General features: G+C 39.8%; 1 protein-coding gene across 5 annotated transcripts in view; it reads right to left on the reverse strand.

The window, feature by feature from the left end:
- LOC129184715 (transcription factor HIVEP3) overlaps nt 1-26,016 on the reverse strand; it is a 71,301-nt gene extending 45,285 nt beyond the window's left edge. For 3 of the 5 annotated variants that reach the window (XM_054780925.1, XM_054780930.1, XM_054780924.1), the window contains exon 1: nt 25,747-26,016. The gene's annotated coding sequence lies outside the window, so the exon portion shown is untranslated. Of the gene's footprint in view, nt 1-291; nt 344-25,746 lie in introns of all 5 variants that reach the window. The other 2 variants (XM_054780928.1, XM_054780926.1) reach the window with 1 other exon arrangement.
- Between the last annotated feature and the right edge of the window lie 590 nt (nt 26,017-26,606).

The raw sequence follows: 26,606 nt of genomic DNA on the forward strand, positions 1-26,606 counted from the left end.
ATGTAATTCTGAGAATAAAAATATATATTCTGTAGAAACCAAATTTGAAGCAGCGGTGAGCTGAGCTTCACCTCTGAAAATGGGTTGTGTGGCACGTGCCCGTTTCTGTTTCTCAGCATGTCGCCAATATTATGTTTGTAGAAAGATTTACTACACACCATAACTTTCTACAGCCTGTGCAATGTCTTTAATAGTAAGTGTGTGACATCATTATTCTAGCTGATCGGATAATAAATTGCAGAGAAAAGCCATAAACTGAAAGTATACTGGCCCCATCTGAAGAGGACGTACCTGTAAATACAAATTCAAAGGAGACACCAGCCGTGAACCTCACTGCATTTTACTGGAATGAAGAAGCAAAGAAAAAGAAAAGGAAGTTGTGACAATGTATCTGATGCAATACTACATCATTCATTTTGCTACAAGAAAACATGGTGGAAATTTAGGCATGCAAGTGAGTATGTACAGCAAGTGACAGTGATGGATATATTTTAATATATACAAAGGCAAGTGCGGAGGAAGTTTTGTGATGGGAATATGATTCAAGATCATTACCCTGCCACATGATTATCGTGTGACCAATCATAGCCTTAACGGTCCACATCGCTGCAGCTCACTGATTTTTTTGGAGACCCACGTCACCCTTCGCACAGAGACTGAACTCGAAATTTAAACCGGCGAAATGCAACAAACTGCGTATCTGGAAAGCAGCAAACGCATACAAGCGTATTCAAGGGTCAAAATGTATGCCATATGTGAAAAATGAGTACATGTTGGCAGGTCTGGATCTATAGGCACACGTTTAGTGGTGTGAGTGAAAATATGTGACAACCAACTAGCCAGCAATCCCTCTCCTTCCCTGGACAAGGAAAGCCTCACGTCCAATTGCTAAATAGTTCCTACAGTACGTCACCCAAAAACACTCAAAACACACTGAAGTCATTTGGAGGCTGCCACAGCAGAAAAAGATCTTACGACCTGACTGTCAAACCAGGAATGCTTAAAAGATGACTGGTGTTTGATACATAAATAGCTACCCTCACAGTTGAATTCCAGTGTGGCTTTAGAGGAAAAGCACATTTGTGAATATTCATAGAGGCATGTTTGACGGTACCCTCTAGACTGTGGGCGATGACAGTGCAGAAAGCAATGCAACACAATGCTCTGCATGAAAAAAAACAAAACATTCTGAAGATAATCTGATCACACTGTTGTAGCACAGAAAAGCAATAAACTGTGAATTACACAGGTTGACAGGAGGGAACATTAGCACAAGATATTTTTCTGCAATGAAAAAAGTGCAGCTTCTGAGAACTGTGGCTACACTTGTGAAATGAACAGAACAAAATGTTCAAGAAGAACCTGTCGTCTTACTTGTCTCATAAATTTACACTGAGATTGACACCAACAACATCCATGGCCAGTGAAGAAAAAGCAACAGTGTAACAGGGCCTAACCTTCCATCCATCTATTTTCGATATCAGCTTATGTGTTACAGGCAGAGGTACCGGACTGATCAAGGCTGGCTCACTGAATTCCCTGGTGGGCTGTCTCTGAGTCTTCAATGAGCCTACCATAGTTGTTCATGGAGCAGAGTACTACACACAAGCATAGGAAGCGCATACAAACTCCACACACACACAACACACTGTTCTGTATAAACAGCATAAGCCAGAGGTGTCCAAAGTGCAACCTGGGGGCCATTTGTGGCCCGCAGCTGTTTTTTAATTGGCCCACGGCACATTGGAAAAATATAATTTAACAAAAAAAAAACAGCAAAAATACAAAAATCAGCAGTAATTTTTCAAAAAATAAAGTATTAATATTAAAAATATTAAAAAAGAAAAAAGTGGTAATCTAATGGAAAAAAGTTGTATTTTTATAATGTCGTAATATTGAAATATTAAAAGAAAAAGACATTGTTTTTAAAGTCATAATACAGTATTATGAAAAACACGCAAAAAAGTGTTAATTTTTGGAAAATTACGTTACGGAAAAAGTTATAATTTTAAGAGAATAAAGTCAAAATATTATGGGAATAAAGTCATAATTATGAGAAGAAAATGTACCAGAAGACATTGAACTAGTTGGAAAAAAAAAAAAAAAAACTTGTGAAATGAATAAAAACAGATGTCATTTTAAAAGAGGGAATAAAGATTAAAAGAGGGAATAAAGTCAAAATATTAAAAGAAAAAAGTTTAATTCCAAATGAGAAAAAAAGTCACAATTTCACGAGAATAAACTCGTAATATTATGAGGAAAAATAATGTAATTTTAGTAGCATAGACGAAATTATTAACGAAACATTAACAAAAAAATATAAACTTATTTGACGTCGTAATATGAAAAACTGGACAATGGCAAACTGAACAATATCGGATATTGGTAAGAAAGCCAATATCGACCATCTCTAGTTTAAAAAAATCAACCTGTATATTGACATGCACACATTAATTTAGTTTGAGTTAGTTTTTTGCAAAGGGACACAAAAGGGAATTGAAACAAAACAGCATCATATCCAAGTTTAAAACTGCCTTATTCAAAAATGTTTGACACTTTTCTACCAGTTTTCCTTCCATCCAGGTACTTTAAAGTACTGACTTCCAAAAACTCGGAATACCCCCACCCCAGTATTTCTCCTCATCCCCCTCTTCTGTGTAATTTAGGCACTCGCGCAGTAATGGACACCTACTCAGGGGCAGTGAGTGGAAACCAGCCCTGCTGCTTCAGCTGCTGTAAGAGTCCAAGTGTCCCTATTAGCTACACAGATACCTCCTAGTTAGGAGGCTGTTAAGCAGAGGCAGAATCTGAGAGCGCAAGCAGAAGAAGAGTCAGGGGAGCTGAACCCTTCACTGCTGGCCACATGCTAACAGTCAAGCATCTCCTAATTTCCCTGTGGAAACAGTTGTCGGAGTCAGATTCATCCAAAGATAAAACCAGTACCCTTTTAATGACCTAACCTCTTTCTCATCAGAGGAGGCCAGGATAAACACTTCTTCAGAGGACAGAAATGCAATCACAATCCAGAGCACTGATGTAAATTCATACTCTGCAGTGACCTAGCAGGGGTTGCTCCTTGTTGGTGCTGACACTGCAAAACTCGGGGACTACCTGGATGCAAACATCAGGATTGCTGACTATTTAAGGTTGTCGAGGACAGCAGGGTTACATAATCGAAAGCACCTCGAATCGAAGAAGAGCTTCCTTGAGCATTCTCTGTCCTTTTCCCAGAACTGTAATCAATTCAACATAATTTTTCCATAACACCCTAATTATGTATTGACGTGGTAACTTTGCCAGTTGGGGGAACCTAACTCCATTCAGTTTGCGCTCGTTAGAATTGTAGGTTTAATTACAAGAATCTTGTTTTCTTCCCAATCCCATTCATTTATCTTGTACCATTTATCCTTTTCAGGTTACGGGTGAGCTGGAGCCTATCGCAGCCCACTTTCAGCGAGAGGTGGGGTACACGCTGGACTGGTCGCCCGTCAGTCACAGGACAAGTATAAGTAAACAATCATTCATACTCACACTCGCACCTATGGACAATTTAGAGTCCTCCATTAACCTAATGTTGGGTTAATTGTGGCTAAAACCCACCCTTTAATCACATGCGCCACCTTGCTGCCCACTATGTGTTTTGTGTGTGTTGTTCATAATAAACTTGCACCAATCTTGGCCCTCTGCCTGCTTACGTTCGGTTTCTATTTCCACTGCAGCCCGTTACAGTAGTTGGGCCAGAATGAGTTACTCCTATATGTGGGTTGCTTCCAAGTACTGAAACTCACTATGTCTCAGTTGTACCTAAGCAGAAGTTACACAACACAACATAATTAACACAGTCCACATGATCGACAATTATGACACCTACTCCTTGTTTAAACAGTCTGAGCAGAAAATGTACACAGACTGATGGATGTGATCAAGTTAGCCTCAACTATTTGCCTACATTGACTCTCGAGCCACCCACTTACCCACAATCTATCCCACCTCATCCATCCTTGCTCCCCAAACGGTGATGAAAACTGGCCTCGACATCCCGCAGCCGAGGATAAACACGCAGTCCTATGACGGGCACCACATGCTTTTTTTTTGCCATCATCTGTTTATTTTCTCAATTACACAATGGGTGAGTCTGTGTCAGCAGCTCTGGGGTTTTGCTCTGGCAAGAGGAGGGGGAAGGTGGACGAGGACGGGGGGGGGGCAATATTGTGTCTAAGAAAAGCCTCTGGAATCATCGTGGGAGATGTCACAACATCTGAACTGCTCTACAAGTGAACCTAGCTTCTATCAAACTACTGAAAAAGAGACTGGAACAACCAGTACCTGATTCATCTTCAGAGGCGTGTGACCAATGCGGCAAAAGATTACTCACTGATTTCACAGTGATTCACTACTTTGTGCTGTTGTTTAACTGTAAGGTTGGTGTACAAACCTGTGACATTACACCGAAATAACTGATGTTGTGTTTGGCCATTAACCTAACAATTAGATCCTGGTGGCGTTGTAAGACTGCAGGTATAAAATCCGGCAAATGTACTTTGAAAAGTGTTGAGCAAAAAATGACCACAGCCATCTGAATCCTTAGGAGGTGCCAGTTATGGGTGCCGGCCAGAAAATTTAAAGCAAAACTTAAAACTTTACAGCAGCAACTCCCAAACAGATAAGTATTAAGAATAGATGTTGCCGTAGTTAGCAGTTTTATCAGAAAATTAAGAGTTCACAAAATGAGGAGTAAGGACTTTGAACCTGCAGACAATTTCTGTCAGCTTTTTCCCAGATGGATGTCTGTTTTAATAGACGTGTTTAGAAGTGGTTTGACACTGGAGTTGGAGTTAAATCATCACATGTTTACGAGTCATTTCTTACAACTTTTAAATCAGTGGAAATATGACAAGCAGAGCCATGCTCAAAATACTGGAGCTCACTACGCATTATTTAGTGTCAAAGTCTGTAAAAAAAAAAAAAAAAAAAGTAAACTGTACATGTAAAGTATACTCCTGATCCAACTTTTAAGACCAGTTGTTAAGGAGGTTCTAAGTAGAGCTTCAAAATGCAAAAAGAAGAAATGGGAGTGAGACAAAAAACCATTAAACTGAAATAGCATGTTCATCAGCTGATCTAAAGTTCAAAGCCCATAGCTAAAAAAACCCAACCCCCGCCCAAAATGGAAATAAAATGTTAAAAAAAGGACTCAGTAATGAGTTTGAACTGCAGCACTGTCCTGTTGAAACACTCAGTCATTACCACAGAGACAAGTGCCTTCAGTCATGAGGGATGCCCCCTGCATCATCTCCACATAGCCAGCTGCCCTTTGGCGCCCCTGCACAACCTGAAGCTCCATTGTTCCATTGAAGGAAAAAGCACCCCGGATCATGATGGTGCCCCCTCCACTGTGCTGTGTGGAAAACATCTCATGTGAGATCTCCTTGTCATGCCAGTAATGTTGGAAGCCATCAGGACTGTCAAGGTTTTCATAAGACTTTCATCCACCTTTCAATGTCCCACGTCTGATGCACTCATGCAATTACCAAACAGGCAATTTTGTGACATTGAAGGAGAAGAGGCCTTTGAAAAAGTTTTTTTATTCTTAAAACCCTTCTCTCGCAGATGCCGTCTGATGGTTATTGGACTGCACTCGGCATCAGTAACAACCTTAAATTGGGCTGAGGAACACCCCGTGTCATAACAGCTAATCGGATCCACCGGCTCAGGGCTGGTGACATTTTTGGGTCTACTCCTTTTTTGTTCCATAAGCATCAGGACCTTTTGAGAAGTTTAAAATTACTGTGTCCAACCTGTGCAGCAATGGGGCGCTGCGAGAGGCCTTGCTTATGCAGCTCAACAATCCCACAGCAATCAAAGAGAGAAAGCTTTGTTTGCCTTTGTCATCAAGAGATCATAACAGTGTGAATACCTGACAGAAAACTATATTGGATCCACATTTTTGCAAAAAAAATTTGCTTTTAAAAGGCTATGACCTGAAACTTTTGATAAGCTAACGAAGAGCCTGTTTTTGGTTTAATCGTTGTTTGCAGTAATATTGATAATGGTACTGCGCAAATCCTCATGCCATTTTTTGTGATGCTGCTTATTTACTTAACTTTTTATTTAACTGCTTTATTTAACTTTTTTCAGCAACCAGCAGAACATAAAGCGAGAACATTTCAAACTGTTAATTTAATGGCAAAGTTGCTGAGAGCACTTCAAGTGAGAGTCTAAAATGTCGAGCCTCCTTTTGTTACGTGACTTATTTAGTCAAATAGTACTATGTGACTAGTACAAAAGTACAACATTTTGTACAATTTGACACAAGCTTAAATTTAATTGCATGCCTCTTTTAGAGTTGTACAAATACATAGGAAATTAATTGTTCAATAATATTCCTTATTTAAAAAAAAACACAATTAACAAAATAAAAATGTTTATATTTTTTTGACAGAAATCTGTCCTGTGTAAACAGTAAAAACTCAGGGTCCAGAGTTATGATAGCACAAGTATAACCAACTTGCAGCACTATTCAAGCTACTTTTACAAAAATAAAGTAGCGGTGAGCCATTTGTGTTTTGTGTGACTGCAAACATTTAAATTGTACTTTATTTGCAACGCACATCTCCACTCATTTGCGATTGGCTGGCGACCAGTCCAGGGTGTACCCCGCCTGTCGCCCAAAGTCAGCCGCGACCCAAATGAGGAGAAGCCGTATAGAAAATGGATGGATGGATGGATCTCCACTCAGTGTGCTCGTTTGTCATTAAGTACAGGTGTTATATTTGAATAGAACACTTCTAAAAAAATACTAAGTGGTGAAGCAATATTCTTTGGTGAATTACTCAACATCAGCTGGCAAGCTACGGCTAGTATACGAGCTACCTGCTGGAGAACCCTGTGATAGCGTCACTATCTTAAAGCTGGACACACTACGTGTTTATGTTGAACAACTTCGACACACAAATAGTGTTTTGAAGACAAGCCATGAGTATTATAATGATAACAAGAGAGCAAGATTGTTAAGTGACACTTCAAAAAAGTAAGTTAGCATGTACCCCATGAATGGGATAGCCACTCAACCGTGGGACAAAAACGAGCTAGCAAGCTGCCACCAGAGAGGCAGTGAGAGCCAGGCAAAATGTGTAAACAAAGATGCCAGAAAGTCAAATAAGATTGAAACGTGAGCGTTCACACCCGCTGGCATAGACAAGCTTAGCTTGTGACAAGCTGTCGTCAATTGACTACACATTTTGCGGACTAATTTTCATTCTCTTGATAATAAATAACAAAGTGAATGTCAACACAAGACCAGTCGCGTACTTTTTTCTGGTCGTACGTGCGCAAGTGCCAACAGGGCAGACAGGCGATTCCGGTGCATGCTTATCAGAGTAAAGCGCAGTGACACGTTTTTTTTTTTAAATGGTTTCAAACTAACTGTGGTCAATATGTGCGTAAATAATAGCTATATATGTGGTGTTAAAGTGTGGAAGTGGTGTGAAAAAGTGTTAACCCTTTTCTGATTTCTTATTTTTTTGCATGTTCATCACACTTAAATGTTTCAGATCCTCATACAAATTTAAATATTAGTCAATGGCAACACAACTGAACACAAAATGCTGTTTTTCAATGAAACATTTTATTATTAAGGGAGAAAAAAAAAATCAAAATCACTCATCCAAATCCAGACCGGTCATGGAGTGGTCTCCTGCAGGTGCCCAGAGTCTGGACTAAACACGGTGAGGCTGCGTTTCAGTTTTATGCTGCCAAAATCTGGAACAGTCTTCCAGATGCAACAATCGCCAACTTTGGCAATGTTCAAATCCAAGCTGAAAACACTTTTCTATTCAACTGTGCATATGACAACTGAAAGTATTTTATCTGGACTCTGGATTCGTTTTATGGAATGATTTATGGAATTGTACATAATGATTTTAGAATAATTTTATGTTTTTATGAAATGTTTTTTTGAAGTGATTTTACCCTTCTTTTCTGTAAAGCACTTTGAAATACCTTGTGTATGAATTGTGCTCTATAAGTAAACTTGCCTTGCCAAACCTACAGGGCCCTGTGTGAAAAACTTCCTAATCCTAATAACTGGTTGGGCCACCCAGCAACAACTGCAATCAAGCATTTGTGATATCTTGTAATGAGTTTCTTACAGCGCTGTGGAGGAATTTTGGCCCACTCATCTTTGCAGCATTGGAGGATTTTCCAGCATGCACCACCTTTTTAAAAGGTCATGCCACAGCATCTCAATAGGATTCAAGTCAGGACTTTGACTAGGCCACTCCAAGGTATTCATTTTGTTTTTCTTTTGCCATTTAGAGGTGGACTTGCTGGTGTGTTTTGGATCACTGTCCTGCTGCAGAACACAAGTTCGTTTCAGCTTGAGGTCACGAACAGATGGCTGGACATTCTCCTTCAGGATTTTTTGGTAGACAGCAGAATTCAGGGTTCCATTTATCACAGCAAGTCGTCCAGGTCATCAAGCAGCAAAACAGCCTGAGACCATCACACTACCGCCACCATATTTTGCTGTTGGTATCATATTTTTTTCTGAAATTCGGCATCACTTTAACGGCACATGTAATGGGACACACACCTTCCAAAAAGTTCAAGTTTTGTCTCGTTAGACCACAGAGTATTTTCCAAAAGGTCTTGGGGATCATCGAGATGTCTTCTGGCAAAATTGAAATGAGCTTTAATGTTCTTTTTATTCAGCATTGGTTTTCCTCTTGCAGCCCGTTTTTGCCCAGTGTCTTTCTTATGGTGGAGTCATGAACACTGACCTTAACTGAGGCAAGTGAGGCCTGCAGTTCTTTGGATGTTGTGGAATCTTTTGTGACCTCATGGATGAGTCGTCGCTGTGCTCTTGGGGTCATTTTGGTCAGCCGGCCACTCCTGGGAAGGTTCACCACTGTTCATGTTTTTCCCCATTTGTGGATAATGGCTCTCACTGTGGTTCGCTGGAGTCCCAAAACTTTGATATGGCTTTATAACCTTTTCCAGACTGATAGATCTCAATTCATCTCATTTAAGTTATGTTTTAACAGGGGGTCCAATCACTTTTTCACACAGGGTCATGTAGGTTTCGATTTTTTTTCTCCCTCAATAATAAAACATTTCATTTAAAAACTGCATTTTGTGTTCAGTTGTGTTGTCATTGACTAATATTTAAATTTGTTTGATGAGCTGAAACATACAAAAAAATAAGAAATCAGGAAGGGGGCATATACTTTTTATAATATATAATATTTTATATAATATAACATTTTATATAAATATAAAAAACAATTTTTAAGGTGTGGCAGCTTTTAGTTTGTCGTGGCGCTGCGCCACGATCGATTACATGTAGCGGAAACGGTGATATATATGTATATGTATATGTATATGTATATGTATATGTATATGTATATGTATATGTATATATATATATATATATATATATATATATATATATATATATATATATATATACATACATACATATATACAACATGTACATATACACACACACACACACACACACACACTCTATAAGCCATTTTCCAGTTTGCTGTGTCTAGTGAATACATTTGGATAGACACACACACACACACACACACACACAAACTACTCTGTACACAATTTGCAGTGCTCAACAGATCTATCACTGAAATAAGACCGTATTCATGGAATATAGGTTCTGCATCTCTCCTCTACAAATGTTTGTTGTTTCTTGTCTGTAAAACAAATAAGTAAAACCCTAATTGTACAGGAAGATCTCTGTGCCTGCTGAATTTAATTAGCCACGTGCGAGGGTTTCACAAGAGATCCGATGAGCTGTACAAACTTTAATGCTTTTCGTGACTCTGACAGTGACACTCTCAGTACAACCACTTGCTTTTCCACGGTGTAAACTTCGGGAAGAGAAATCAGTCTGGCAATGCGAGACCAGAATATGACAAGCCCTCTGATTTCACCAAAAGCACAGAGGGAGCCTGTGTTCTGTCTGGACCACGTCAGGAAAGTTGTCTGTGGGAACAGTCGTGCAAATATTGACCTTCAATTAGTTGAAATAGTCACCCTCGTTTAGGGGCCGCAATATGGACGCATCAGCAAAAACATCATACACATTAAATGTATATAAACATGTAGGGGCATGCCTGTGCAGTGTACATAAACACATGTAGTGTCAATACACCTTGCGGTGTGAGGAGACATCAAATGGAAAATAACAGTATGTATCTTTAAGCGTGCCATATCTACAAAATTCAACCCGGTGTCACTAAAATCACCGCAATAAAAAGGAATTTTCTGACACATCACTTTTGCTGACAAAAGTCTTTAGATTTTTTCAACCTTTAATAGCATGAGGAACAAATGACCTTCCCGAGTGATGGCGGTCGACCACACTCCTGCATAATTAACAGCTTCTAAAGGGAGGCGTTCTTTATGTGACCTTACCTGGCAAAGTAAAGAGCAGCTTGCCTACAGAGACACTGCAGTAAATAACAAATGTACATGAGTGCCACCCACACTCACACCACACATGCAGGCCTCCTTTTGGTTTTCATAACGCATTTCACACATTTTATATTGGGATTATTTCATGATGGTTTACATAACACAACATGTATGACCCAGTGCTTCCCAGCACTGAGCTACAACCCCTTTTACACAGCACGCCTGGTGACAGAGTGCAGCTGAAGACTGACAGGCAAGACAAAAGACCTCTACCGCTTCTGTTCTCATTTCACAGGGCTAAGGAGTGTGTTACTTAAAACACCGTATGCCACAGTGACAAGCTGAGGGGGGATTTTATGGGGACACTGGCTAGATGTGCTCATCAGATGCGCAGCAGGCCTGGCAGGACTTTCCCAAAAGCCCTCTTAAACTCCTGCATACAAGAAATCCCCCTGCAATCCTTGAGTCGTGTTCCTGCAGGGACGCCTTACAGTATATGCCGAGACAAAGGAAGAGGTGAGGGCGGGTGCAACGTCTCCCACTCATCCATATGCATGTTTACAGGTTTCCATAGGATAGTCATGAATCTCCACAGATGGACATGCTGTGGAGTGCTGCAATTAGAGCTTGGTTGCAAGCCTGACGTAACGAGGCAGAGAAAAGGGTGAGTACTTGGAAGAGATCCATCAAGATAGTAGTGAAACACATTGCCTGCACTGCATCATTGATCAATACACACACATGAGGCATGCATCTTCATCTATCAACACAATCCCACCGCAGGAGAATCCCTTCAGTTGTTTTACTCCAACATTCACGTGAAATTTCAACCTAGCTTCTTCTGCACAGAAATAAATCGAGCCGAAACAGAAGATCCGGTGACGAGACGCCACTGCCTTTTACAGAGAACATACGGAGTGCTGTACCCGTTTGTGAGTTTACACAGCATCCCGTAATCATATAATTAGATGCATGACATCATTAGCACCAGTCTCTCATATGACGTGTATCATATTTGTTGGAGAGTGACATTACTTTCAACACAAAAGGGCAGGAAAGGTTAGTGTTGAATGTAAAAATTCAAACCTTGTCCTGGAATTTTCATTTACACAGACATTGTCCTGTTGGTAGAACTTTTTAGAGCACATTTATACGTGAGAGCTCAAGTAAGATGCTTTTTTGACAGGGTCCACTTACACTTACAACGCTTTCAAAATGATTCGCACTAAACTACAAAAACAACTCAAGACACTGGACACTCACCGTATGTTTTAGTTAACAGTTAACAAGAGTTATGGGAGCAATGTGTTTCCACAGTAAATGTACACTTCAAATGATACGTGCTATTACAGGCCTACGATTTCCACATAAACAAAATCGCGGACGTAAATGCCTAATTGTCCAATAACATAGAAATCTACTGTTAAATGCGTAATCTCGCAGAAATTGACATAATGTGAATAAAATGCTGTCATCGTGAGAAGAAGGTTTGTGTGGGGAAGTACTGCCCCGGCAGACCGCTCAATCGTGGCGAAATCCCATCACAAACACTAACCTGCTCCCCTCCCAAACTATGTCAAAATGGCGACCTGAAAGACCGGCGAAAGTTGACAAAAAAAAACCTCTGAAACTCCTCTCTTAGAGAGTGTAAAAGGAGGTTAGCTGGGTTAGTTTAGTTTAGCAGAGCATGCTTGTGCGGCTGTGTGTGTGTGAGACTCAGGCTGTATGAGTGAGTCTGTGTGAAGTTCTGTGTGAAATAAGGACGGGAGGCATGTTTATTCTTGCACCCAGTGCCTCTCAACCGTCATCAGACATTTGCAACACACGCAACACATTTCCGACCTTCAAAATAAGAGTGCTGTTCGGCACATCCTGTCAAATTGTGTAAACAAAATAAGGGTGTCAAAAAATATATCTTACATTAATAACGCAATTGGAATTGCATTGGTCACTACGCCTTCCTTAACCACAAGCACGAGCATTACGGTGTGCAGAGGCTGACATCCCATCAACAAGTTACCTCCGTTTTCTGAGCAAAATTGTCCAATGATGTATTGCATCAATAAATGTAATATTTTTTGCATTTAATTATTACGGTACACACTATGGTGGTAAAACAAGTTTAAAACAAGTATAAAAGGTAAAAAATAGCTAATGCCCAGCTACACTACTCTCAGCACTCAACTGCCACAACCATCATTAAGAATACAAATCATATCGTAATAGGGGTGATAATAAGGGTTAAAATGGATGTAATGAACCGTTTTGGTTCCGCATGTTCGGTTCGGTCCACTTGCGCACTGTTTCGGTTATATTTTATGCTATTTTTCTCATTAAATTTATTACTAGAGTGATCTAAGCACTTCACGTGGAAGTAAAGTCCTGGGCGAGTTTCCGCACGGACGCCTCTGAGTGTCGGACACTACTGACTGAGGGGAAGCAACGCTAGTAGCTCGCAGGCGTGACAAATGGCATCATGGCAAATGCAAGCCAGAAGCCTAACCTGGAAGACCCTCCCATCTCACTACGGTCGGCTGTTTGGGAACACTTTGGCTTCCCTGTTAAAATGACGGCTGGACAAAGGCAAGTGGATAAATCCAAAGTTGTGTGTCGACATTGTTTTTTAAATTAAATAAAATTTCATTTTTTTTTAAATAAAAGCACTTCACCGAGCACTTCCAGATTACAAATTACATTTTAGTGTACCGTTACACCCCTATATCGTAATGACCACCTAGACGTCACTACTGTATCCTTGAGCATGTTAAAGGATCTGCTGCTATGAATGCAACAGTAATAACTCAACAGCGTAGTGTTTTTGTGTTCTTTTTTTAATTACAGTTTCATTTCATTCTTGTATTTGTGTTTTATTACTGTATTTTATGTCCTTCGTGAGTTCTGTGTACATTGTGAGTGACAAGGGTTAATTTAGGTGGGCGTTCCGACTTCCACTAAAATTCCACTTACAACGCATCGGAGGAGCGAAACTCATTTGTAACCCAAGGACTACCTGTATTAATAGTAGCCACCTTTATTAACATACATAAATAAGACTGGACTGGACTGTCAGGAACATTTTATAATTGCTCAGTGTGAGTGCAGGCCAGTGGAGGCCAGGAAAGGGAGGGGGAAATCACACCCCTCTCCAGCAAGGTACGAATGGCCGACTGCGAGTACGTCCTAAGTTGGTGTTTTTACTCTCCTAAACTTTCAACCTTTTTTTTGCAGGTCACTGTTTTAGTTATTTAGCCAATATCCTGCCTTCTGAGGTAGTGTCAGAGCCACAACAGAGGCGGGAAAGTGCCTGTGTAAAAGGGAATGCCCCAATGTGCGGACAGGAGTGTGAAGTTTGACAATCATTTCTCCTACTCTGTTGATGACAATGTCGCTGTCCAACAAGTCAGGTTGACAGCACCTCTCGGGTCTATCAGTGACATCTGACCTCACAAATGCATGAATGAACAAACATTCACACAGACGCACTACAACATCTTAAAGAAAGTCTTCCCAGCAGATTGGAAGGAGTTATACATGCACAGGAGGGACCAATCCTACAGGTGTAATGGCCAGGTGTCCCAATAGTTTTGTCCACATGGCGTATCGTGCATGATCACTCCAGGCAGGCAAGCGTTATCCTCCCCACTTATAACAATGACATTCTGACCAAGCCCTTCTCAGACATACCTGCGGTGTACAAGCACGAAAGCTTACAATCACACTCTTACACAACATTCGCCACTGTGGAAAGTCAACACATGCACAAAATAAGCCCACTGCTGATACACAGGGAAGATTATAACATAAAGTGTACAAACGAGGAGCCAGACACATTGTGTGCTGAGAGACTACCAGAAAAGACTCGGAGCCATAACAACAACAACAACAACAACTTATATTGAGTGTCGGACAAAAGCAAACCTACAAGTTTGCAACTGCACAGATGCAGGTAATGATTAACAGTCATGAAAGGACGCTTTGAATGAGTCACTGCTGCCACTGCCGGCACTGCCTGTCTGCTTATACATCAATGTCCACGCAACATTGCATAACCAAGGATAGCACATATTGTATGAAGGCTGGGCAGCCACACTAGCACACATATCTGGACTCATATTGAGGTGAGCTTGGCACAGAACGCACAAACATAATAAACACACACCATGGCTCCTATCACACAAATGCAGGACTAAAATTAAGTAACGATAGCAACAAATTTCATAAAATTCATGTAACAATAATTGAATTTTTTGTGTGCATTTACCTTTAATTTTTTTTGGGGTGCATCAGTGTTTTTGTGCCGTTTCTAAATGAATGGAAAGCACTGGATACTCGAAATAGGCATAAATAACAAATATGTCTATTGACTGGATTTGTTAATTTATCACATTTTGAAAAAAATTACGCAAAATCGAGTGCAGTAGCTGGCCACAACCAGCAGAGGCGCTGTTGATCCAGTCTAAACAAGTCTGTAGCCTGAAGAAGAACAACAAGATATCAGCTAAGTACTGCATCCACACAGATACAGACCGGGTAGCATTATTCTGCCCAATACAGTGCTGGCATGGAAACAGGAGTTCAGAACAATCAAAGATTCTCCAATCCCTCAATTGCCACCGTACACACTGATGGGATGTGGCTAGTGTATGATAGCACACAAGCTAGCAGGGCTGCACCAAAAATCTAAAAAGAAAGTGCGATCTCAATTCGTACCAACATGTGATCTAATTTCTAAATGCCGATGATTTTTCAAATGTTACTTAACAAGAGGCATAACAAATGCTGCCACATACTAAACAATGAAACGATGCAGGGGACACTTTAATATTGTTAAAGCAATACATGCAGTGGCTAAGAAGTTATTTATATTTCAAGAAAAAACTGCATCTCAGCTTTGTGATATAGGTGAAAAATATATGTGTAAATAAATATAAATATACATTATTAGTATGTTATGTTTGCTCTTTTTTCAATTTTTTCTGTTTTTTTTTATTTTTCAAAAATGTCAACTTTCTTTTTAAATAATCTTCCTAAATTTTCCTTTCATAATATTATTACTATATTCCCATAATATTTTGACTTTATTCACACAACATTATAACTTTTCCCAACCTCATTTTCTAAAAATTACAACTTTATTTTGTTTTGTTTGTTTCTCACAATTTTAGGACTGTTAAAAAATGACATTTTTTCTTTAATATTTCTCCTCGTAATATAATTAACTGCGACTTTTTTTTCCTCATTACAATGTGACTTACGCTGTACTATTGTTGGCATAATGGCCAAGACTTCCTCCTCGCTCTCTCCGTCCCCAAGCGAGCTTTGCCAGCCAGGGCAGCAGGGCCAACTTTCCCTAGAAGGCAAGGCTCACTGGCTGTCACTCATCAGCTCACAGGAAAAGCGATCATATTAATTAATTTACTTTTCTTTTGACTTGTCTTTATTACGCGCATGAATGTACTGTTAGGTAAGCGAGCGTGCTGTGTTTTTGAATTGATGGATTATTTTCAGTCTTTCTATTCGATTCTGTTATAAATGTCCGCCATCACCTGTCCATGCAGAACGGCAGAAAGACCACTGAAAGTTTCTTTAAAGCAGAGACAACGCGGAGTCCAAAAATAATTAAAAAATAGTGTGACAGAGAATTTCACATTTTTTGCAGAATTGTACAGCCCGTACAGTATCTTTGCACTACTTCAGCTGTGTTTACATTTGCTGGACTGTCCCAAGACTATGTGCATGTTGACATATTTCTCAACAAAAGCCAGTGAGCTGTAGTTACTTTATTGTCCTTCAGTTTGCCGGTGCGTTTTCCTTTTTGTTAAAACATTCACTGCTAAAGTGGAACAAAACGGATCAAAAAGAAACTTCAACCGATTGTCTGCAATGAATTGACCCTTATTTTCTCCCCACAGCCGATCAGTGAGGTCAAACCAAGTAGACAGATCAAAGAGTCCATCGGTCACACATCATCCTCCAGCCCGCGTTTTATTTTCTTAGAAGACTGGTGACATAGTTCTCGCATGCTGTCTGAAAGAAAACAAAAACTTAAGCATGCTCGCACACGCAAGCACATTCAGTGCTTTGAGTAATCAGTCAAGCGGAGCAGCCAGTCATCTCACATTCACTTTTTGTACAGTATCACAGACGCACCGCCGTCTGTTTAACACCTTAAGAAAATTAACATTTAAGGGATCACACCACACCGTCTTTCAGTCTAAAGGGCAAAGACGACGACACATTATCCAACTGAACCTTTTTCTCACTTATCGCAGTTATCAGTATGAGCAGGGCAGGTCTGAGGGAACTGGAACTCCACACGACCTCTCTACTGTTGGCATTTCATGTACTTATATCAACACGTTTCCACCTGCATGGCTGAGTCAGCGTGCAAGAAGTGAAGAAGTGGTGAGTGGATGCCAGGGGAAAGAAGGAATCTAGTGTGCTGAGGGTTGCTGTGTTAATTGGCAGAAAAGTGCCCTTTTCCATCTTAAGTGTGGCACCAGTGGGAGGCACGGACACACAAGAGCACACACACACGACGGCCTCACACATTGACTCAAGCCTCCTGTAATCAGAGCTAAGTGCTTTTATTGTGTCTGAACAAACTCATTGCGCAAGTCTACTACGATACTTAATACTTTACGTAATAAACTGGCAATGTAGAGGAAACCGGTTCTACAACTCTGAAATCAGATTCTGTTTCGAAACCGACATCACAAAAAAAGACATGTTGGTATATACTTCTGCCAAATTGCAATGGTGTAATATATGGACGCAAGTCTGACCCGCAGCTTAGTCCATACGTACAAGCCTATTTTGAAAACATATTTTTTCCTCACTCCAGGGTTTAAAAAAAACCTATTTCCACACCACTGGCAATTTACACAAATGTCTGGTCGTCATTTAAGCCAATCGGAAGCAACAGCATGCATTCTGACGGTGACTCAATATAGTAGGAAAGTATGCACATTCATGCTAAAACTAACACTGGAATGTCTGTCATTGAACAAATAAAATCATCTCACATAAGGAGATTTACAACATTCTGTTGTAAAATATAATAAGTAATTTACAATATGGGATACAAGAACACAGTGTGACCTCATTAAAAGCAGACTAGCACCAAAAATAGTTTTTCACACCTGTGAGTTTTGGAAAAAAGCTTTACACAAGGTCAGGTTTTTGCAAAATAAAATGGAGCGTTTATGGTTTAAGTTTAAAATGCATAATACTACCACAGAGAAACATCTGTTCCCTCTGCCGAACAGTGCGAATGAATACTTATTTTGCATACATTACACCATACAAAGATCCAATTCACACATATGCTTGCAAGAGAGAGATGTCAGAGTGAAGGGAACTTCTAATGTAGGGATTCCCAACTTGTGTGTCGGGACCCAGAAGTGGGTCACGCATCCATTTTGGGTGGGTCAGCTAGATAAAAATTACAATCAACTTTTACACACACATTAATAATAAAAATAAAAAAATTAAAAAAATACAAATACAAATTATAATAATGATAATAATAAATAAATAGTAATAATAACACTAAATAAAAATAACAAATATATTAAATACAACAAATATTTGACTTGTTTTTGTGTTTTATTTTGAGGTAAATTTAAGCAATAATTTAGTCATCTTCCTCCTTGGTACACAGTACAGTATATCCATTGCACAGTTATATATATATTTTACTATTTAATTTTAATCTATGCATTATTTGGAGAGGCGACTGGCCCGTTAGGCAATTTTTTAAAAAACAAATATGTTTGCTTAATTTGTGTAAAGGCTATTGCTTCTCTTCTCCTGGATCTTGGAACGGAATTGCTATCGGAGAAATAGTCAATGATCATACAATTTAAAAGGTTTTCAAACTGTATAAAAAATACAGCAATCTATTTGGTTACAGTGCTGGACTCTAACATCAACGAGGAAGCTCAACGAAAGAGCCCAGAATGAAAGTACAAAGAGTCTACAGGGCTGCGCCCCTCTAGAACGTGAAAGTTAACTTTGTGTAGAAGTGAGAGTTAAACGTGTATGAGTGACAACAATGTCTCCCGGTATTTTTCCATCAGTTGTATGCGTTGTGCAACTCTGATTGTGCTATGTGAATGTGAGTCAAGAAGGCCTTCTATGAGACTATGAGATTGAAAATGCACTAAGCTAAATATAAGGGTAATAAGGTAATAAATAAAAGAATATCTAACAGTTTGACTTAAATAAAAGTGAGTCGTGACTTAATCACTGTTAGAAAACACAGGTCCCAGGTTGAGACCATTTAAGAACCCCAGCTCTAAATTGCTGCTCTGCTATGAGTGGTTTTAATGCCTTACTTAAGAGTACCTTGGCAGTGCTCCAACTAGTATTTCCATACAGCAAATGTAATATATCACAGCATAGCACAGAATGTGGAACGCTCCTGAAGTCGTACAAAGAATCAACTCTGCAAGTAAATGTCAATTTAGCTTTTTCTTAGTTTTTTTGTGACTTTCTTGCAACACTCATTCCAAAAGAAAGACCATCTCAACAATAGATGTTATGACAGAAAGAAAGTTGTACGAGTAGAAGAACATTACACACCGGAAATGACACTCAAAGGAGAAAGCATAATGACTAATGTGACAGTTAAGAATGTGAAAAAGCACCTGTGATGCAAATAAACTTTGCCGATGCCATGCCATTCATTATTTCGAAATATGAACAGAGTCCTGAAGCAGACTGTATTATAACTTGGAAATCCCACTGTCCTTCACAATGAGGAAAAATATGATGCTCATTCTCATGAACATATTTATTCATCCCAGCAATGCCTATAAGATGCCACTAGGTGATACCATCACTCTGCAAACACTTCCCTGTTCCCCTATTATGATGTGTCTGTCAGGCATCATCAAAACGTGAGTAGATTTACCTAAATTTTGTTGTACTATACAGTGGTTAAGTTCTCTTTGTACTTGTATGAGAGTTAAGAATGTTCCTTATAACAGTGGTTCCAAAACTTCAGACATTTGACTTGAAACCACGAACCCCTACTCCGTCCTGCACACCTAAAAAACATAAACCTTTTTTCATCTTCATTAACTTGAAATATTAAATATGATGATTGGTTAATTCATTTGATAAGAGGTAATTCTGGTTCACAAATTTGTATTTTGCATGGTCAAATTTTGATACAAGTTTTACATGAGCACTGATAAATAGATAAGTATTCGACCTACATATCTTTTATTTCAGCCGGACGTTGGGATCCTTACACTTGAATGGGTTAAACTTGAGCTTCACTTGTGTCCGCTTGCAACCGCAATGATTGTTTGCTTATTAATTTGATACCAAATTGAAAGGGAAGGTTTAACAAAACACGATAAAGCAGTACCAAGAGTACACAAATACTTACAACAAACGATAAAGCCTAATTTTCAGGGGAATCCCCACTCTCTCATCCTGACACGAACATCCATCAACAGGTTTTCACACTGACGTAAATTCAGTCTTCAAGATTAAACACTCTTAACGCATAACATAATCATCAAACTTACTTGCTTATTCATACGACTCACACAGCGCAATGAAGAAGTTCATGCTCTGTCTCCTTCCTTCTTTCTGCTCTGACTGTGGGCTCTGCCATGTGAGGCATTCAGGCATGAGTTGTGAGTGTTAGGCACTAATTGTTTTTCATTTTTATTGATGTACCCCCTATGACAATTGGCGTGCCCCCGGAGGTACGCATATCCCTCTTTGGGAACCTAGGACTTATAACATTGCCTGCACAGTTATTAAAGGTTTTGTGATTGTGACAGATTGAGCCTGGAACCAGTTAATTCATTTTATTCTACATTATCTCCTACGGGAAAATGCAGTCATGGAATGATTAGACAACCCTTGTTTCTTCAGTTTCTTGTTCATTTTAATGCCTGATACAACCAAAGGTATCTTTGTTTGGACAAATATAACAATGACAACAAAAATAGCTCATAAGAGTTACATTTCCGGGCAGTACAATTCTATAGCTATTCATGTTAGAACGTATGTGATTTTGGTTATTATCAAGAAAACCATGGAAGTTGTTAGATATCAGCTCTTAAATTAAACTCTTATGAGCTATATTTGTTATCATCATTATATTTGGCCAAGCAAATGTACCTTTAGTTGTACCAGGCAATAAAATGGAGCAATAAACTGAAGAAACAAGGGTGGTCTAATATATTTTTCCACGAGTGTATGTTTTGAAATTAGAACAACTTGAAAGTCCACCAATGTTTTTAAGTGAAGTTTATAACAACACAACTACTGCCACCCTCAAATGCCAAAACTTATTAAAAAAAAGTTTTTCAATTATAATGTCAGTGTTCATGTGGACAGGACCTTACTCAATGCTGAAACCATAAATGGCAGTAATGCCCACACCCATTGAAAAAAAAATATGTGCAAGCAAACAGAGCAGCGCTCTCCTTGGGTGCCTGCTGAGTTAGCGCCTTTTTTCCGCCGGCACCACAAGTGGTCTCCATCCAAACAAGAGCGACTCACCGTGAGCCTGCCTCTTTGTGCTGATTCAATAAGAAATAATTGCATATTGGCCTTTCTCCACTCATCCCCCTTAACCGCTGTGGCCCCTGTACGTTACTGTATAGTAGCAGGTCTGCGCAGTCCTCTACAGAACAGGCTCAAAAGCTGAGGAGGAACACTGCAGCAGTGCCTCAAGGACTGGCTGGCTTTCACACAAAAATGCTTGGAACTGCATGTGTAGCTGCTTATATCTGGCAACTGAACCTCCATGGATGCAAAGTTACTTCAACAAGCACTTTTCTGAATAGCAAACACTTTTTGATCCACCAGAATACAAAACACATGTAAACATCTCTCCTGTCAAATTGTTATCAAATCATCTTCACCTAATATACACTTTACTTTAAAAAAACGATGCGTGACAAAACTTGAGGGATATTTTATTGCTTATGTTAAAATACACCATTTTTCTCACAATTGCGAGATCTTTACCTGAGCTGTAACACTTGTTTGTTGGCATCAATGAGTTGTGAACTTTACATAATGGCAAACTAATTGGATAATTGAGTCATCAGCAGGGAGTAATAATTGGATAATTGATTCATCAGCGGGGAGTAAAAGTTCTTCATTTCTTGACTTTTGAACAAACCCTGTCACCATGATGGGATGGCCGTTTGATTTAGAAACACGGCACGTTGTCAGCATCATGCACACACTGTAATAGCTTAATTCAATCCATCCATTTTCTATACCGCTTGCCCTCATTAGGGTCACGGGTGTGCTGAAGCTATCCCAACTGACTTTGGGTGAAAATGCACACAGGGGGAGAACAAGATGCCCGAACGCAGATTCGAACCCTTGCTCTCTTGACTGTGCGGGCATAATAGCCTAATTACACAATCAAATTAATTACGGAAAGAAAGGGATGAACAAAAGAGACTATATTTAGGTAGGTTACTATTTTGTTCATGGATTCCTGCCAGGGAGACACACAGTACATTTTTAGTTGTGTTGTGAACGATAAACCGATGCAACCGCATGTCCGGTTTGACGAGCGAACGATTTGGCTGTGCCGGTAGATCGATAAGAATCAGCCATAAATCTTTAGATGAATCAATTGTGGAGACATGTACCAGGTATCGCGAGAGAAGAAATGACGCGAGAGCCTGGGCTGCCGGCGAAAGGATTCCCGCGCATGCTTTATAGCTTGCCAGGGCTGACCACAAGAATTGTTGTAAATACTAGCGGCCTGCTACTATTTACTAGTCACCACTACTTACCGCTATTTACTAGTCACTGTTAAGGATTTTCAACACATCACGAAAAAAATTTCTAATAATAAAGTTTGGAACGTCTTTGGATTTTACAAGAAGGTCGCAAAACTTGACCAGCCAGACCAACAGAGGTTATTTATTTTTAACTTGTTCACTTTGAAATGTTGCACCTTTGTTACCTAACTGGAGTGCTGAAAACCTATTATGACATTTTGAGTATGGGATTGTTTACTTTTCCAAACTAACACTGCATTTTCATTGCACCCATGTGACAAATAGTTCTATTGTCTCATCAATGTATTGTAATTGCGCCTTTAAATGGCTTTACACTCTAATTACCCAACATAGTAGACATAAGAGTAAATAAGCCATTTATGACGTAAATAAAACCCCTGTTCGTGTGTGTCACAATAAATGTGTTCCATAGCGGACCTTAATGGTGGGCGGACAGATGTGTAGAGGAGAAAAAGTGACGATGGAGGTTCAGAGTTGAGTTTTAGCTTGTCATGGGTTATGGCCCCACCGGTAGCGGATGTTATTATTATGATTATTATGTTATTATTATTGTGCCTGATGTAAGATAATTTAAACCTTTCTGGCGGTGACGTCTGGCCCTTGTCTTACCGAACACCGACACCTAGTGGCCAATGTAGAATACTACATTCACAATTTGAATGTTTCTCCTGCCTTGCATTTGTATTTTAGTTCATTTAGGTAATTAATTTAATCATTTTTATGCTTGAAAATGCTTAATTAGGCCGAGAATAAGTACACTTTGCTCAGTTCATTCAATCCAGTTCATTCAACACAGTTACGCCACAAGTTTCTGCTTTTCTTATTGATCATGGCTGCAAAATAACCTACAACTGAGCCAAAGAAAGTTGCAAGTGCCAGCACTTTGATAAAGAAGATGAGAAACACTACTGAATTCAAGAAATGACTCATAGCAAAGTATAAAGGTGTCATCCCTGTGGCTATCGCTTCTCCGCCTCCCTCATCATCGCCGTCTTCGTCAACAAAAGGTCTTTCACGGTGGGAAACTACGATGGCTGTCACGTTCATGTACGCACTAACTTACTTTTTGAAAGTGTCACTTAACAACCATGCTCTCTGGCCACCATTACAATAATTATGTCTTCTCTTTAAAACACTAGTTGTGTGTCTAAGTTGTTCAACATAAACACGTAGTGTATCCAGCTTTAAAATAGCACGCTATCATCCTAACGGGTAGCTCGTGAACTACCAGTAGTTCGCCATCTGATCCGCTGAGTAGCTCACCAAGGAATATTGCTTCAACTCTTAGTATTTATGATAACTGTTCAATTCAGACATGATGCCTGTATTGTATCTAATGACAAATGAGCACAGAATAGCATAAAGACAATGAGCATACTGTTGTGGTGTAATAAAAGTACAATTTAAATGTTGGCAGTCACATAAAACACAAATGGCTCACCTCTACTTTCTTTTTGTCCAAGTAGTAAGCTGCAAGTTGAATACACCTGCGCTATCAATTTATACTCTTAGCATGTTGGCCACAGTGTCAGGAGATAGGGAAGATCTGATTTCGAATCTCCGCTTGGGCATCTCTGTGTGGACTTGGCATGTTCTCCCCGTGCGTGGGTTTCCTCCCACATTCCAAAAACACATGCATTTTAGGTAAATTGTCCATAGGTATGAATGTGAGTGTGGATGGTTGTTTGTCTATATGTGCCCTGTGATTGGTTGGCGATCAGCCCAGGGTGTACCCAACCTCTCGCCCAAAGTCAGCTGGGATAGGCTCCAGCATACCTGCGACCCTAGTGAGGATAAGCGCCATAGAAAATTGATGGATGGATATTAAGCAGGACAGATCTTTATAAGAAAGCTATTTAAACTGTTATTTTATTCTGTTTATTGTGTTGTTTTTAACTAAAAAATATATTATTAAACAATGAACTTCCCATGTATTAGTATTACTCTAAAACAGTTGGGTTGGTTGGCCTTGCCAACAAGGTGCCCCTTATTTATTTTTCCAGAAGTTGGCAACCTAACCAGTTAATTTGCCAATCTTATTTTACTATTATTGAATACTTTTTGTTGCTGACAAACTTATGCTCCACACTTCAGCCCAGTAGTTGACAGTAACACACAAATGAGTTAGTTTGTCAACCCACATTAACTCCTAAAGAGAAAGAAAGGAGACAAACACCAGAGAAGAAGGAAAGAGGGCGGGATTGGAAAATGTCCAATAAGGCCTTCCAAAGTTATGGAAAGAAACACGGTGGCTAGAGAAAACAGTTGTCGTTTATTGTTTGAGTGTTTACCAGTAATACAGTAAAAATGGGAGGAAATGTGAAGATTTACTTTGCAAGTCGGTTTCGATGTGTGCCCCTAAATTTTCTACTTGCGCTCCTAAAATTTTAAGTTAGGGGCTACTGTGCTTCTAGTAAAAAAATAGTTAGTCTGGAGTTCTGGTCCCCAGAGCAGAGTAATTGGATTTGCATTATATCTTATGGAAAAAATGGATTATGTTACAGTATGTTTCGGTTTGAGTTGGACCTTCTGGACTGGATTCATGATACAAACCAAGGTTCCACTGCATCCCAAACTTTTTGTGAGTAGTGCATAATGTATTCATACGCATACTGCCTTCCTGTCGTGGAAACGCGAACCAAATCAAGGCTTAACATACAAAATTGTACTATACTGCTCGGTGGAAACATGGCTACATTAAATAAAACGACAGCTCATTTGAGACACCACTTGTTAGTTTGTGTTAGGCTGAGTCTATTGCATGATAGGCAATATGAAAAATAATTGTAAGCCATGTCCGCATCATCCTTACTACAATGCAGTGAAGTTTGACTTTAACCAGCTATGAAAATAAGTCGTAAAACTTCCAACAACTGTGCTGACCTATTGACCTGCCCTCAGGAGAGCAGCCTCATTTAGCCACCTGTTCTGCAGACAGATGTTCCTCGCAAATATGACCTCATGTATGGCATTCGTTTTTAAAGGTAACACCCTGAAATACAATCAGAATTGTGTTTTCATTCCATCACAGGGGATGCGGTGCTGCTATGTTGTGGGTGAGAATAAAGCAGTCAAAGCTAGCATAGTCAGCTGGTAAGTATGATGTCATCTGGTAGAAGTGTGCCATGTTGAAGTAGGTGAAGTCCATTCCAAAAAACTTGGCAATGCTACATTTTAAATCCTGTTTGCATGTACTGTTGCTCGCTGGTATGTGGGCATCTTTCAATTGTATGAGTGTCCACTGTGGTGCAAGTATTGCCAAGGCTGTGAAGCAGTTTGGATCGTGCAGCCAAAATGCTAAATAATCGACTACTATGCGGTGCCCATCTTGCCTGTTCTCCTTGTAAAAATATTTGTTTTTGAACACAAAACAACGAGCGAGCCAACTTCACGTCACTGCCTTAATGTGGAAACGCCATTCTGTCAGCAACTTTACACCCACCGTGACAACACGCTGCCATATTAACAACAAAAACACGCCACAAGCCGTGTGAGGAGCGTTGATATTTACCAGTTTGCTACTGTACGACAGCTGCAGCCATTTATCCGGTGGCGAATGAGCCAGCGGTCCGCATTTCCTGGATTGTGATGGAGCCGGATGGAGCCGCTCGCCGAGCCCGCGGGTCCGGAGGAGGGAGGACCGAGGGGGAGGGGGGTCAGGGGGCTTCCCTCCGTGGTGTCAGAGCGGACAGAGAGCCCACATTCAGCTTATGGCCACAACAAAACATGAAGCAAAACACACTCCGCGGCAACGCACCACCCCGCACGGCAGGTCCGGTGGGCACCGCCCCCCTCGCAGCCTCTTCGAGTGGGTTGGCCCGCCTCTTGAATAATAATGAGTGGGATGGAGCAGCCACTGGCGGGAGGAACACTTCCTGGTAAGGGTGGGCGATACTGCAAATTTTGGTATCAATCCGATACCAATCAAAGTCAAGGACAGGGCAGTTGTCAAAACTGATCCTGATGCATTTTATAACTTGAAATTTTCAAGCTCATTTAATGATGTAGTGGTTTTGCCTGTAATTTGTGGATCGTGATGGACAAAGACTTTAGGCAAACTAAAAAACAAACAGTTTAACAACGTATAAATACAGTGATATAAGACAATGAAAGAATATCAAGAAATGATCAAATTGCATCCTGATATTACATACCATATTTTTCACACAAAGCCGAGAATAAAAACAAAATAAGCACACAAAAGCAAAAACTACTACGCTCTCATTCAAATCTGATTTCTTTTGCCTCCAAAGCCCTCCTGTGTCCAAGAACCTATTCCCTGAGTTTGTAAACGATATAACAATATAGAAATAGAATTTCAAAAATGTAACAACATGAATGGCACAACAATAGATACTTGCGAAAAATAAA

This window comes from Dunckerocampus dactyliophorus, chromosome 7, assembly GCF_027744805.1.
Source record: "Dunckerocampus dactyliophorus isolate RoL2022-P2 chromosome 7, RoL_Ddac_1.1, whole genome shotgun sequence".
Taxonomy (NCBI): Eukaryota; Metazoa; Chordata; class Actinopteri; order Syngnathiformes; family Syngnathidae; genus Dunckerocampus; species Dunckerocampus dactyliophorus.